The sequence below is a fragment of the Eptesicus fuscus genome, chromosome 18 (assembly GCF_027574615.1).
Source record: "Eptesicus fuscus isolate TK198812 chromosome 18, DD_ASM_mEF_20220401, whole genome shotgun sequence".
Lineage (NCBI taxonomy): Eukaryota > Metazoa > Chordata > Mammalia > Chiroptera > Vespertilionidae > Eptesicus > Eptesicus fuscus.
In genome coordinates, this window is record NC_072490.1 from 51,196,418 (window position 1) to 51,213,001 (window position 16,584).

The window sequence follows — 16,584 nt, forward strand, 5'->3', positions numbered from 1 at the left end:
TCCATCCATATCCATTTATCCATCCATCCATATTCATCCATATCCATTTATCCATCCATCCATATTCATCCATATCCATCCATCCATATCCATCCATATCCATTTATCCATCCATCCATATTCATCCATATCCATTTATCCATCCATCCATATTCATCCAAATCCATCCATATCCATCCATCCATATCTATCCATATCCATTTACCCATCCATCCATATTCATCCATATTTATCCATATCCATCCATCCATATCCATTTATCCATCCACTCATATTCATCCATATCCATCCATATCCACCCACCCATTCATATCTATTGATACATTCAACCTATCAACCAACCATCCAGGCAGACAACAGTGGTTGAGCATCTACTGTGTGCCAGGCACTGTATGAAGATATCAGGCATATAGCACAGGGAAGGCAAGTACAAAGGCTCTGAGATAGGAACAGCATGGCATGAGTCACTCTCAGGAGGTGGCGTGTGTCCTCCCCTCTCCCATCAGTGTCTGCATTGATGACAGTGACCAAACTGGCTGAGCTACTGGTGCCACCTTAGTGAGTGTAGGACAGTTCTTCCATTCTCCTGAATTCCCTTCTCCTGGGAATTCCTATATCCCTCTGTCTTGATACGCAGACATCAGCATATTCTGTTACCTGCAGCCTTCTTGGCTCCCTAACGCCCTCACTGAGCCACAATATTTTGTTTTCCTCCCTTTCTGGCAAACACTCCGTCTGAATGAGGGACCCAGGCATGAACCTTGACACCTGCCATGTCAGGAAGCAAGATTTCTATCTCTGTGAGAAAGGAAAAATGGTTTCCTAATAAACACAGAAGCTGAAGGGCGGAGACCATGACAGGGCCAGCTGGGTACGAGGCTGGTGTGTGCTGGGAGCCAAAACCCTGCTGCCTGCCCTGTCCCACTGCCTGCCCTCGCCCGGGCCCCGCGGTTCCGACCATCTGTGCCACGAGGAGCTTCTCTCTCCCTGGCGCTGCCAAGGCTCGGATAGGATAATTCTCAGTGGCAGTTGTTTCCTCTCTTAATTCATATGTCAGCTCATACTTCAATTAAGAAATACAGAGTCCTACTTTAGATGAATTATCTTGTAATTTTTTAGTAGTGGATACACATTCTTTTCTTAAAATAAGCCCCCTGGATGACTTTTCCTACTTTGGACATCTCTCACCACGCTGTGACTTACAGGTATGATGTCTCAGCAACATGGGCAATGACTTAGATTGGGCTTCCCCAGAATCGGATCCTCGAAAGACATGTGAGCATAATAAAGTCTGAGGGTAATCCCCAGAGTCCTGCAGGGAACTGGAGAAGGGAAGCAGGGGAGGGAAGGATGCTGACACCAGCAAGGTGACGAGCAGGCTGGAGCTTTGCTCAACTGTCACTCAGTTCAGTTGAGAAGGTATAGGATGGCACAGACAGTCCTGAGATGTCCCACTGGAGAGTCAAGGCCACAGGGGTACTTATGCACCATTCCCTACAGCCACTGGGTGAGGACCACTCCTGGGGCCCCCTGGCCTACGCCACACACAAGACAGGTCAGCTCAACAAAAAGCTGCAGTTCCTTCTGCGGCAGGAACCATGGGTCAAGTACTCTGGAATGGTGAGTGCCAAGGGGGAAGAAGGGAATGCCAAAAATATTTGCTGCAGGCCGCTTTACTTATTAAACAGTAATTCCCTGAGCATCTACTATGTACTATGCATTCTGATAGGTGTTGCAAAGAATTAAAACAAACAAATAAAAACCAGTAAGGAGTCCCTGTATCACTGGGACACAAAGATACAGCCACAGCTAGACTATAACTTTCAAAGTGAAAAGTAATTGTGGGATGTCCAAGACAATGTCCTTGTTCTGAGGAGATAGATGCTGAAATATATATACAGGTACAGTATGGTATCTGCAATTTATTTCCAGATGGCTCAGCAATAATAATAATGTGTGAATGTGGGGTAGCAGGAGGGAGAGAGGAGGAGGAGGAGGAGGAGAGAGAAGCACAGATGTGGCAAAATGTGAACAATGGAGAAATCTAAAAGGGTGCATGGAAATTCATTATATTATTTTTTTAAGTTCTACATATCATTGTGATTTTTCAAAGTATTTTAAAACAAACAAAAGTGAAAAGTACTTTGACTTTGTTGTTGGGTCAATGACTGATAGAAAACCAAGCACTGTGCTACAGAGTCCCTATTCATGAGAAGGGAGGGCCTCCCCGAGGAAGCTGCACCTGAAGGTAACTAGGCAAAAAGAGAAGAAAGGGGTATTTCTGACAAGTAAATAAATGGGAGAGAGCATGGAGTCATCAAATATTGAGAGGAGTCCTAGCCAGTTTGGCTCAATGGATAGAGTGTTGGCCTGCGGACTGAAGGGTCCCAGGTTCGACTCTGGTCAAGGGCACATGCCCAGGTTGCGGGCTCGATCCCCAGTAGGGGGTGTGCAGGAGGCAGCCGATCAATGATTCTCTGTCATTACTGATGTTTCAATCTCTCTCTCTCTCTCCCTTCCTCTCTGAAATTAATTAAAATATATTTTTAAGAAAGATATGGAGAGGAGTCTTAGATGTTACAAGATGGCAGCTGGAGGCTGACACATGCAATCCATGGGAAGGAGGTTTCCTTTATTGAAAACGTGCTCACAGCCAGGGAGGAATCTGCCCAGCAAACACCAGCTAGCTAGTTCAGATGGTGATGAGTAGAGAGAGGGAGCCTGCAAAGCAGAAGAGCATGGCCACTGATGGTGTCTCCATGGCAACACTGCTACCTGCCCCACTGCGTTTCTACCCAGAGCTGTGCGTATCTAGAGAAGCTCCGATTTCCTTAGCTGCTGGCAGACCCACCGCTCTGCTAAGAAAAAAGCAAGGTGGGTGAGTGGTGGTTACTCCTTGTGGGTAGATTCCTCCACTTCACTGAGCCCACAGGCTCACCGTGACTTTACAGCGTGTTCGTCTTTGCTGTACTAGACACAGCATGGCAAGTTCCTAGAGCTCCTCCTTTGCAGACGAGCCCTGCTGAGAAAATGACTAACACCCCCACCTCCAAACTGCAAGGCAAGAACTGGGAGATGCCACAAAATATCTTTGCCTTTCTCTCTTTCTCTTCCATGCCATCTGCTGACAGTCTCCACCCGCCTTGTGGCAGAAGCTGGCTAACCGCATGTAGACAAGAGCTGAGACCTTAAATATCCTCTAAGGACTTGAAGGCAGTCTACATAGTGCAACCTTCGATTCTGGAGGCACAGGGACTTGGGTTCGAATCCTAACTCTGCCACGTCATTGAGTTGCTGTTAGAATGAAATAATTTAATACATGCAGCATGCCTGGCACAGTGACACCTGATTATGCTGGCCCGGCCGCATGCTATGTGTAGGGATAGAAAGTAAAACAGGTAAATAGACGTCATGGTGCTTGCTCTGCAGAAGTTGATCTGGGCCTTAGTACTGTATTCTAGTTGGAATGGAGACAGATCTAAACCGGTGATGAACAAGTCATTTTTATGTATTTACTAGAGGCCCAGTGCATGATTAAATCATGCAAGTGTAGGGTCCCCTAGGCCTAACCTGCCATCCAGGCCATATCCACTGCCCCGCAAAGCCTAGCACGCTCCGTGGACACTGCTAGCAGCCTGCTCCCCGCTTTTGATGGCAGGGGGCCCGCTGGTGCCGGAGCAGACACACAGCTCCCCGCTTTCAATCGCGGGGGAGCTGGGTGCCTGTCCGCTGGTGCACAAGGCCTTTCAGAAGCCTCTGGCTCGGTGGAGGCTTCTGAAAGGCCTGGTGCTGGAGTGGACAGGCACCCAGCTTCCCCGCTTTTGATGGTCCGTGGTGAGACGTGGGCTCACTGCCCCAGAGGCCCCTTCTGTGCCGCAGCACAGTCATGGCGCAGACGCTGAGCTTGCGCCGCCGCTGGCGACGCGAGCTCAGCATCCCGCCGGCCCAATCGGCCACCCCGGCCACCCCGAGTCCCGCCCCTCCACGCCTCCTGGCCAATCGTGGGCATAGCGAAAGTACGGTCAATTTGCATATTTGTCTATTATTAGGTAGGATGAAACACCTAGAATATATTAAAGGTGTGCTGGGCAGAGCGAAGTGATTTAATTACCATCCTTACCAAAGGATTACTAAACCTTTACCATGCTTTCAACATTTCAAGGTTATACAAATAACCTTTTTTTCTTACCAAGATACAGTAAGATTGACAGGTTGGCTATTAAATGAATGACCCTGGGACTAATTAAGCACTTCAGAGCTCACCACACACTTTTCACCCAGGCAAGTCTTCGAACTGCCAAAAGAGCAAGATGGTCACTGCCATCGTACAGCTGGAGAGAGATGGTGAAGCCCCAAGGGCCGTGGGCTGGGCTTGTATGGAGTGTCTACAGTTTCAAGTCGACTTGGTTTTCCCCCCAAGACATGGGAAGTAATGTCAGTTTGGTTCCATTTCTAGGGTATGATTTTCTCAATTTTCTTTGGAAGAAAACATTTCTGAGGGATCGGTGGCCTCGATGCTAAGCATTTTCCACATATTCTTTATTTAATCCTCAAAACGCAGTCCGAGATAGAAATGATTACTTTCCTCATTTTACAGATGGGAAAACCAAGGCTCACAGAGTTGCTGGAACTTGCCCAAGCTCTCGCAGCCAGATGATAAAAATGAAAAGCAAACCCAAATGTGCTGGCCCCAGCGCTCTTCACCAAACCCCCGAATGCCTTTCCGAGGCCCCTTCCGACTGGCCGCGCTGGTCCCTGAGTCCATGTAAAACAAGTTGTGCCTCTTTCTCTGTTCACAGAGAGCCCCCCAAATCACTGGCAAGTCGAAGGAAATTCTTAAGTGGCTGCTTATTAATAACATTTTCAGTTTATATTAGGCCGCCTTTCATCCAGGGGAACTCGGCCAGCCCTATACACAGAGAACCACTGAGATCCAGCCATCTCTGGGGTGGACGGGGGCCAGCTGGCAAGAGCATCCCTCAGGGGCTCGGCTTGTGGGGAATCTGGCAATGGTCACACCCTTCAAAACTGTCCGTGCTGAGGCTCAAGGCAAAACTTCCCAGAAATCGATGTTCCCCTGCGAAGGAGGCCAAAGGCTCAAGCTCACCCCAGCAGACTTGGGAAACAAGGGCATCGAGACTGTGCGCTGACCAAACACTGATGCTGGCGGTGAGCCTCTGGATTCAGACCGAGTTAGACCAACAGGGAAAGACCTTGCCTCCAGGAGAGACCTGGTGCAGTCAAGTCCAAGGGAAAAAACAAAACAAGTCTCTCAGGGCATCTCACAGCAGGGACAGGCACAAAGGCAAGATGCTGGCTTCCCTCTTCGAGCTGTGTCTCTGGAGAGGATCTGGTAGTTTTGTTATGAGGCAGCACTAGCCTCCTCCTTCTGCATCATGAGGAACAGAGGGGAGGACACAGAGAAATAGCACTTCCTGGTTCCATGTGCTGTTGGAATGAAGCCCTTGGTGAACTGACTGTGCATGGTCTACAGGAGTAAGGTTTGGAAATCATTTAAAATTTGTTACGTTCAGATTTGACAAGGTGATGGTTGAAGGATGTTTGCCCCCTAGAAGACTCTTCTTCCCCAAAGTCTGTTTGGATGTAGCAATGCCCGCACACGCTCGGTTAGTTGATACAGTGAACACCCCCAGCCCAGGCTCTTGTGCATGGGGTAAGTCTCAGTCACTCATGCATCGCCTCGTCTCACCATTTCCATATCTTTACTCCCCAAGTCCAGTGGTCGGCAAACTCATTAGTCAACAGAGCCAAATATCAACAGTACAACGATTGAAATTTCTTTTGAGAGCCAAATTTTTTAAACTTAAACTTCTTCTAACGCCACTTCTTCAACATAGACTCACCCAGGCCGTGGTATTTTGTGGAAGAGCCACACTCAAGGGGCCAAAGAGCCGCATGTGGCTTGCGAGCCGCAGTTTGCCGACCACGGCCCTAGTCCATTGCACCGCTGCCTCCTGCCTGGGCCATGGCACAGCTACTTCTAATTCCCTGCTTTCCACCTGCTCTTCTAGAGCCCATTTTCCACCAGCTGTTTGTTTTTTAAACAATTGTGATAACACTCAACAATCGTGCTTCAAACGAGCGTTGGCCTGGCCCCTGCAATTCAAATGAAGTGCACGTTCCTTGACCCCGGTCCACCAGATCTGACAGAATCTGGCCCCTTCCTCTCTCTCCACTGCATTTTGTCCTACTGTCCGTCTTCTCTCCCATGTTCCAGCCTCACTGACCTTCCCGTTGTGTTCTGAACTTGCCAAGGCCAACCGTCCCTTAGGTTCTTTGCCGGGGCTGTTCCTCTGCCCGGAATATCTTCCCCTCTGCTCTTTAGGACCTGGCTAGTTTTCATTGTTCAGTCATCACTCAAAGGGACCTCCAACAAGGACCCTGCAAAAGATATCCCCTCCTCATTCACTATCTATTCTATTTTCCTTCCATTTTTTTCTCCTAACATTTTTCACTATCAGAAACGACCTTACTTGTTGATGTGCCTAGTATGTTTTCCCCGCAGTAATGTAACTTCTGTAAGGTCAAGGAGCTTACCTTGTATCTATCTGGGACAATGAGCATTCGATAGGTAGTTTTTTAAAAAGTTGAATCTCGAATGCCTAAGCCCAGAATCTAGCTTGGTAGTTCCGAACCAGCAGGCAAGGCCTGTTCCTGGGCATGCAAACAAGATATGATCAATGTGTAACATTTTTCATTATTTACTTTATGCAAAATAATTAAAAATACATTTTACTACAATTATGCCAAAAATGCAGAGTGTGAGTCAACTATACCCTCAGTAGTATATCTTCAACACCACACCTGAGGAAGACTGCCTCTGTTCCGGGACTAAGTGGAAGTATGCAAAAAAGGAGGGTTAGGGCAGAGGACAATGTGTTTACTGTGGAGAAAGACCGAGAACTGTACCGTAACTGTAGTGTAATTTATTCTGCTACGTGTATTGCAAATGTCCAATATTTGAGAGAATGCCTTGAATATAGAAAGACTGAAAACTCCTGGCCTAATTCAAAGTAAATGTTCAAAATATTGTTAAATGAGTAATAAGAAGTACCTGAAACACAGAAGAATAAGTACACCTGTGGCCTTGGTATCTGAGCCCACAGACGGCCATTTGTTCATCTGTAAAATGGAAGAGAAGCAGGGGATTCTCTGTTGAGCTTGGCATCAGCTGGGGAAGCCATGGAGAAAGTGTATTTCCACAGAGGACAGTTTTTCCCAGTCCCACGTTAACAAACAGAGTTTTTCCTGGATGCCTTTACAACAATCTTCCAGCCACTCTAGCAGTTCTTAACCTTTTGGGTGATTTCATGTCTTTAAGAATCTGATGAAAGCTTGGACCCTCACCCTTAAAAAATGAACATATACACATTCACAGAAAGTTTAGCATTTAATTTCAAAAAGTTCATCAGTCTTCCTTCTCTGGACCTTTGATACTCTTGGATTCCAAGTTCAAACCACCTGGTTCAGAGAAGTGGGTAAGTGTAAAAGGTCTTCTCTCGTATTCACCATAGCGCAGATTCAGTGCCTCATATCTTACAGCTGTTCTATTTCTTATGCTCTGCAATGTTCTTTTAAAAACTCCAAAGAGCACGTTAGATATCAGAGTTACCATTGAGGATGCCAAGTCTTAGCAGTTCAATGGTACAGGGTTTAAAACAATTTCTATGCATAGCAAGGGCAAGCCACCTTGATGTGTAGGCAGCCAAACTGACAACGTGCAAGAAAGACAAGTCCAAGCTCATCTGACTAAATCAGTGGTCCTCAACCTTCCTAATGCCGCGACCCTTTGATACAGTTCCTCATGTTGTGGTGACCCCCAACCATAAAATTATTCTCGTTGCTACTTCATAACTGTAATTTTGCTACTGTTATGAATCGTAATGTAAATATCTGTGTCTTCTGATGGTCTTAGGCTCTACAGCAGCGGTTCTCAACGGTGGGTTGCGGCCCACAGGTTGAGAACCGCTAGCAGGGTTGCCTAAGACAGTTCACTGCAAAGGCGGCACTCCTCTGGGAGCCTCACAGCAGGGACGCTGCCTAACCACAGGTCATGAGAAGCGACAGGAGCCTCAAGAATAGTAACCGTGTTAACCAGAACAACAGGATGTATATCCCAGAGAAAGAAAAAAATCAATGACAACCTTAATTAAACAAAAAGTCAACTAAAACTTTCAAGAAGTCTTCAGGTCATCCACTTTGGGGAGGAAGAATAAGGGGGAAGTAGAATTTCTTTTCAGCATGCCTATGCAATTGACAGGTGTTTGATAAATATTTACTAGCTGAAAAGAGAACCAACTTGCAGGGAGTTTGCAAGGTTAAGCCTCCTGGGTCAGCTCTAACTGATGGGTAGAGGCTGCCTGGAGTGTTGTGTTGAGAAGGATTCTGAGGTTGTGTTGGGTCTTGATAGGAAGAGTGTGGTGGTCATTAGTGAGGTCTGCATTGGACAGGACCTGCCGATGCAGGTGCCGATCTTTGCCTTATTAATACCATGGTCCTGACATTCCCAAGAATGGAGTTAAACCATTCTACACATTCAAATAAGAACAACTTTCCCCACTGAAGAAGGTCTTCCCTTCCATTTAAATAGAAGCTTCTGGAAGAATAACAAGGAGGAGTAAGGGAAGAAAGCAGGCATCTGCTGATCCTGAAGGTCACAGGCTGCTGTCCAGTGAGGTGAGATACCAAACCAACACGATGCTCATGATCAACCACCTTTGACTACCACTCACAAGGCAAGTTCACTGGGAAGTCAGGTTCAGGATCATTATGTACATGGCTGTCATATCTGGAATCACAAGATACTCTCAGTTGGGTAACCCTGCTCTTTCTATTAAGGCAGAAAGTGATCAGATATATCATCCAAATTAAAAAAAAAAAAAGATTGAAAACTAATGGGCTTTAATTATAAATAACCAGAAACTCGGTTAACCATAACTTCCCATTCTTCTAAACATTCCTCTGAGCTAACATTTCCCCTTGTTGAACTATCCCAGCCAACAGAGCAAGCACACCTGCGTTCTTCAAAGCTTCACAAAGCATTTGATTTTAATTTATATAAACCAAAGCATTTTAAGTAAAAAAAAACCTCATTTAGCAAACAGCTATTTCTTATAATCTCAGGTGGCCTAAATATGTATAAGTGCACAATATATCATATAAGTGAATGTATTTACTTATGGATGTTTGTGCAATATACACACAAATAAGTTCCAAGATCCTTCACATCTATTGTCTGTGTAAGTTGTGAAGGCTCCAGAGCTACATGGGATGAATTCAAATCCAGCTTGGTCACTTACTAGCTTTGTGACCTGGGGCAAGTCATTTAACCTCTTTGCTCAGTTTCTGATGAGTGCAGATGATACCGTCAGGTTATCACGAGGAGTAAATAAGATGTAGAACATAAAGCAGTGAGCACTCTGCCTGCCACAGTGTAAGCTGTCAGTAAATGTCAGTTGTTAATTATTTGTATTACTTTTCAGAAGGAGAAACTGAGTCACAGAGCAACTAAGAGATTTCTTTGAGGTTTACTCAAGTAAGAAATGATAACACTAGGACTAGAACCCGGGCCCTCTGAATGGAGTGGCATTTTCTTTCCTGTGGGACACTTTATTCCCATTGTAAAGCTGGCTGAGTATCACCAAGGAGCTTGTCAGAAGCAGCATCTGCATCTCAGCATCTCCCCAGGTGTGCACAGTGGAGAAGCCCGGGTCGCCAGCACTCTGCAGAACGTGTGCAGACACAGCGCAGCCCCGAGGGCTTCTCAGCGCAAAGGCAGCCCCAACACACTGAGGGACCCTCTCCCCTCCTCACTCCTCTGAAACATCCAAAGGTCAATGTGTTTTCAGGAAGCTTCAGGCCATTCTCTAGAGCAGTGGTCACCAACGGTGGTCCGCGGACCACTGGTAGTGCGTGAGGTCCAAAAAGTTGGCGACTGCTGAGGGTTCCTGCTTCTCAGATTCCAACACACAGTCAACACAGAGCGGTCAGGTCCTGATAGAAAACCTGACCTTTTAGTTGTCCACCCAAGAGCAGCGCCACCATGCAAATCACACACCTTCACCGACAGGGCTGCCTTCATTCTTCAAGTTCACACTTACCAAGGTCAGTGCCAGATGAGAACTTAACAGTTCATTTGATTCAGGACCTTTATTTTAGGGAAGAAAGAGCTGAGGCTCAGACAGGCGAACCAAGAATTCTGGTTGGGTACGGTAATTTTACCTGGGACAAGAGGAAAACAACTCCGAGACCACGTGGATTCCAGCAACAGAGAGGAATCGACAGGACTACTCCAGCCATGAAGACAGAAGAGAAGCAGTCCAGAGATGGAAGACGCCGACGTCGCCTTGCCATACTAGCAGTCAGCAGCTGTGCGTCACTGCAGGTTGCCCAGGACCAAACCAGAGAGAGTCGGACCTGCATTATCACCATTTGTCCACCATCCAGAACTGAAATGTCATTGCTGACATGTACACATAAGGAACTGTTTGACATTGAAATTGGGTCTCAAAAGAACTGTTGGCCCAGAAAGAAACTCACTACAGACTGATTCATTTGCCTGTCAGCATAACCATTATTGCTTTTCTCATTTTTGGTTCTTATAAGTGTATTTCTAATAGCACATGATCCCACTCATCTAGGGGAAATAATGAACAACATAGACTGATGAACAAGAACAGACCCAGAAACAAGGAGGCATGGATCAGACTGTCGGGCCTCAGAGCGAGGGTAGGGGAGGGTGGGGGTAAAGGGGAGAGATCAACCAAAGGACTTGTGCGCATGCATATGAGCCTAACCAGTGGTTAAGGACAACAGGGGGGTGGGGGCATGCGTGGGGAGGTGTGTGGGATGGGAATGGGGGGATGAGGACAAATATGTAATACCTTAATCAATAAAGAAATTTTAAAAAATGAAAAAGAAAAAAAAAAAAAAAGAATTCTGGTTGGAACCTGTGTGCCTGGAACTAGAGATCAAGAGCCAACAAGCTCGGCCCCTGTCTCTAGACTCCAGCTGGTGCCCATGGCCACACCCTGGCCCAGCAGAACGTCCCATGTGCCCTCGCTGGTCTACGGCTTCTCATCCTCATCTCAGTGTGTCTTACTGACTCTCCAACCAACCTCACCCTTTCATTCCAAAAGCCACACTCAAAGCTGCGGGTGAAGAAGCCATATGATCTTTTTATGCCTGACATATTCTCTTGGATGTTTCCAATTTTACCAAAAGATCAGCCAAAGGGATTTCAATTCAGCAGCTAAATAATGAGGTCATTCTCAAATGAGGGATCCATAAAGGAAAAGCATTCACAGAGGGTATTATAGTGAAAAGTGAAAGGAGGCCTAGAGTGGTGGACATTCAGGCTTTGGACTGCGGTTATGCTAGATTTGAACCCCAGCTTCACTCTTTCTTACTGTCTGTGTAATGCGGCCAACTTACTTAACTTCTAGGAGTCTTGGTTTCTCCAGCTTTCATGTCAGCTAGCACACAGTAGGTGCTCAATCTGCAATGGTTATTATTTCTTCTATACATTTACATAAGCACTAACGCACAGACTATCTACAGACACACAGACACCCAAAATATACACTTCTATATATACCAACAGCTGCCCTGAAAGCCAGCTGACCCGGCGACCACAGAAAGCAGGGCTGTTTTCAGCTGAGTCCTGGAATTTTCATGAACAAGCATCTCTGAGGACTCACAACTGATGAATGGATGCCAAGAAAAGAGCTGGAAAAATGGCATCCCGCCCAACTGAAACGAAATGCTGAGAATTCCTGTCCCGGTTACTTTTAACCCTGGATGGGGCTGGGTAATACTTGCAAGGTTGGATTTTAAGAAGCCAAGTGGGGGTGGGGGGCTGGGCCCAGTGCACTCCCAGTGCCAGAGGGGCGGAGGCAACTCACGGCAGCCCCTGGTCACCCCATCTCTGTGCCACCCCCAGGGTCCATGGTGCCTGGCCCTCCAGGGCCCCAGGACGGTTTCCATGCAGCGGCTCGGATGCAGGACCAGGAAGAAGGAGGAGATCATTATTGCTTCTTCCTTGCACAGTCTCATCCTGCCGCTCTAGTGGGCCTGACTCTGGAAACGCTCTCAGACAGGCCAGCCCTGCCTCCCCGCTGCCTTCCCTGCCCACTGTGATGTCGTCCCTGGACCTTCCGCCCCCCCAGTGTCGCTGCTCCTCTTCCGTGTCAGCTCTCAGAAAAGCTGAGGCCTCGGTTCAGCCAGCTTGATGTTTACAGACCCGACAGCCAACTGTGTTTGCCCTCTACACCCATCAAGGAAAGGCAGGCTCATGCTGTACTGGAAAATGGGCCCTTTCAAGTTAATGCACTTTTTAAAATGGTCCGTGGTGCTCTGGGGGAAAGACACCCTGTGTGTAGCCGCGAGGAGGGTCTAGGACCGGAAATGGCTGGCCGGAGTCTGAGGGACAGGGGTGGAGGGAGAGGCATTTCAGCAGAAGGAGCAGAGGCCCGCCTCCTTCAGGCTGCCCTCCCCGGGGGTCGGAGATGGCGCTGAGAGTCTCCCAGCTGCTTCTTCATTCGGCCTCCCTCTCCCCTCCTCCAGCTCCTCCATCCAATCTCTCTTTCTCTGGCGCTCCTTGCTTCTTTTCTCCTCTCCCTTGTCCCCAGGGAAATAACAGAACAAGCAAGCCTGCGGGTTTCAGACTCCAAACAAAGAACCGCTCCAACCACAGGCCAGAGGAAACAGAAAACCAGTCTCCAACCTCAACTGGCCAGGTCCCCAGTGGAGATTTTGGAGATTTGCGCTGCTGGAAGCTCAGTGTGATCTTATTGCAACATGTTCTTCTCTGCTTCATTTACACACACACACACACACACACACACACACACACACACACACACACGGTATAATAACAATGAGAACGTTTCATTAAAAACCTTTACAGGTTAGGACAAGAGCCAAGTGGCAAGTGCCAGTCAAGAGCATCAACAAGGGAAACAGATTTTGTCAATGCCATGCCCCCAACTTCTTAGTTTGTGGCCATTCACAGTCACGAGCAGCCATTGATTATAACCTGGAAGGAGAGGACAGGGAAAGGTTTTAGTGGGTCTTCACCCCAATGCCACCTAGAATTTCTGTCTGAGAGACAGAGCATTTTGACTCTTGTGTATCTGAAAACAGCAGAGAAGAGAGCAGACCATGGCTTGGGGGCTTCTGAAGACCGAGGTTTCTGCTAATTCAAGGCAGGGCAGAGGGGTGGTGGGCGGAGGGGTAGCGGGCAGAGGGGTGGCGCTGAGCCCTGCCCACTCGGCCTTTGCAGTCAATGCATAGTTGACGGGTCGAGATTTGTCACCAGCTGTGTCATTTAGGCTAAGTCATGTTTATGTTCCCTCTCTGGCCTGCAGTTTCCTGTAAAAATGAGCATTATAACCACTGCCCCCTGGTGTTCGCAGGTTGGGATTACGTGGGAATATGAAGGTCCTCCGCACCGGGAGGAAATAAAGCCAACACCTAGGAGGCACCGGGAACTGGGCACGGGCATGCAGCCATGGTGTCACAGCCACGAGTCCAGGGGAGTTTGTTTCCAGTTTTCACATGAAGAAATCAAAGTCCAGAGAGGGGAGGCAACTCTCTCAGGACCACAGATACAACCGGAGACACGGGAGGTGGGCTATTGTCAACGTATAGATACCATTCTCCACGCAAAACACAACTTCACTGAAAACCAGTGGCGACCCAAGGTGATCAAGTCCCAGTTCTGAGTTTCCCGAGAAAGAACTCTAGGCTAGACTCCTCTGGCTCCTTTAATTCACGGTTAGTTTGTCCTTCAGACCCACCCCTGCTTCGAAGTTCCTAACTTTAAAAGGAAGATGCTGGGAGGAAAGGAAGAAACAGCCATCAAATCATGTGGCTGAAGGATGCTCGTGACAGAAGGAGGAAGGGCACGGATGTGGCAAAGGCGTATCGTGTCAGGGGACAACATCAGAGCAGAGGACTGGGCCACGGGCAGGCGGCAGGGAGGCCTGCTCCTTGCCCTGAATAGCTGACCCACGAACAGAAGTCGCCCACGTGGTGGCATCAATGCTGAGGCGCCGCCCAGCAGGAGCCGCACGTATTCGAAGGCCTCCCTGGATGGAGGAGAAAATGCAAAGAAAGACCAGAACTGCCGCTCACATGCGAAGCTGGGACAGAAGGGAAATGCAAACAGAAATCCAGAAACGCCTCCATTTGGATCCTGCAGCTCTCGGCGTGTGACTTGTCAGCTGCCCAAACAGGGGGCTTCCTTCAGGGTGCCTGAGCTAAATGCTTTTCATTTTACCACCCGGTCACTTTTAATTCTGCCAAGTACAGTAGCCCCGAATAATAGGCTCTATTCTGTCCATCAACAGGGTGCAAAGCTGCCTTGAGTGGGAATGGACGTGACCGGGACCGGAGATGGCACCCTCTCTGCCAGCAAGACCTTTCTGCAGGCAAATGGCTGTGAACAGGCACCTTGTCAGGGGACGGTTCGGTTTTCGTAACAGCGAGTACAATCATATGCTAAACAGGTAACAATGAGAGCAACAATAACAGCTAACGTTTACCGAGCATCTACTATGGGGCTCGCACTGTGCTAGGTGCTTTTCATATGTCACCTCATTAAGTCCTTATACCTATCACCCTGCCTAGAGGTTCCATTGCTCTCCGATTATACAGACAGGAATTAGTGCTCAGGGATGAAACTCTCAGTATCTTTAGCGCTTTCTGAATCCATTCTGAGTGCTTAAAACCATCATCCCATCCTGTCTCACCTCTAAGTTCCCTTCCCAATCCCTAAGCTTCCATCTATGCATCTTCCTATATTTCTATTCACCCCCCCCCACTACCACCCCCCCCACACACATACACTGCATGGTGAATCTTTAAGCCCTGCCATTTAAAACTGTGCTATTTTACTATTTCTGGCTGCCCCACGACTGTTTACAGACAATAATGTTTGATGGACCCAATGTGTTTTAATTTTCACATTAAAATATAATTCGGAGGGGGGGGCATTTGATAGAAAGGCAAAACCTTTACAAGCAGTCAAGGAGGGATTAAAATCCAAATTTTCAAAATACGGCAATTCGGTCAAAGCTGTGACTTCCTCCGGAGCCCATGGGAACACTCATCTTGACCCCTCTGTGTCAGCCATCAGCAGCCAGGGGCCCGAGGCAGCAGGAGCGGAGCAGCCAGGGCGGCCTCGGAAGGAGGCCGGGCAGCTTCGTTGACTTTAGGTCTCACTGCGATGGTTTAAGACACTCTCTGGGAAAAGATGCTCAAGCCAAGCAAACTGCAGCCTGGCACGCGGCAGCTCTGGTACACGGAGTCCGTGCCTGTGTATGCACGGCACGCTGGAGCCCTCCCCGGCTGGGGTCATGGATGCACTGGCTCGAGGCAGAACTCTCGCTGTGGAGACAACCCTTGTGCCTAACTTAGAGCCACGCTTGGCCTGGTGGATGGCATCGCATCTGGCACGGACCACTCACCCTGCGTGATCTGGCCCAGCCTGGATTATTTATGGTTCATAAAAGTCCTGCTGGACCTGAGCATATTCTAAGACCCCATAACGATAATGGGACTGAACACCTGTATTCATCGCAAGACCTCCACGGCAGATTAGTGATGCTAGGATTGGTTTTCAGGAAACTGAGAGAGAGAGGAGACCTAACCGTGAACACGCCTGTGAGAGACCCAGTGCGGGGAACACACTGAGTCATGTTCTGGAGCTCTGTCACCATTCTCAGCTGAGCGCTCCGGCTAAAATTAACCCCAAACAGCTGGAGCGTCATGGCTTTACCTGGACGTCTCAGCTACTCGTTCCCCGGCTCCTCTGATGGTTGCTGACTTCGGAGCTGAAATGACTGCTGTGCACTGTCCCAGGTGTTCAGTTTTTAAACCCTCTCCCCATCTATATTATTTTTAAAAAGATAACTGCACTTCCGTTAGAGAGATGCTGCTTTAACGCAATAGGTCTTAGCCCTATAGCTGTGACATGCCACTTTACAACCGAGCTTTCTAATGAGCATAGGGAAGGCAAAATGTGCCCTGCACGGGGCCACTAACCATGCCACCTCGCTAAGATAATGGAGGCCTCCTGTCCTCCCCCGGTGCCAAGCCTCCAGACCTAGCGCTCTCATCCCCGTCAGAAAACACGCTGCTGTTTAAGGTGTGATTTAGAGCAAATTCCTTACCTACCTCCAAGGAAGATGAAATGCCCACTCTCTCCGGAGCTTCCGCCAGACCCTCTGAGCTTGTCAGTTGCCCCAGTTCACTTTCGGCCCGAGCCTGGCTTCCAGGAATGCAAGCCGGACCGCAGGCAGCCAACGCATCTTCTCCTAGAAACCCTTCTGCAAATCTGGACCCTTCCTGGAGCCGGCAGCAGGCAGGAGCGAGCTGCTCAGCATCTCAGCATCCACGCGCAGCAAACAGCACGGCTGCCCCGATCCTGCTGGGGAGCCGCCAGGCAGGGGAAAGTGTGACTTCTTCCCCTCCCTCCCTCCCTCCCTCCCTCCAAGGATCCGATCGCGGATCCCACCGCCTTCCCGAGAACCTCGCTGCCGTCAGCCCGCAGGAAGTCTC

The 16,584-nt window shown here is 48.4% G+C and overlaps 1 protein-coding gene across 1 annotated transcript in view; it reads right to left on the reverse strand.

Moving 5' to 3' along the window:
- Nucleotides 1-16,254, reverse strand: part of PRICKLE2 (prickle planar cell polarity protein 2) — a 110,191-nt gene extending 93,937 nt beyond the window's left edge. Inside the window, exon 1 of the mRNA XM_028152690.2 lies at nucleotides 16,201-16,254. The gene's annotated coding sequence lies outside the window, so the exon portion shown is untranslated. The remainder of the gene's footprint in view (nucleotides 1-16,200) is intronic.
- Nucleotides 16,255-16,584: the final 330 nt, after the last annotated feature.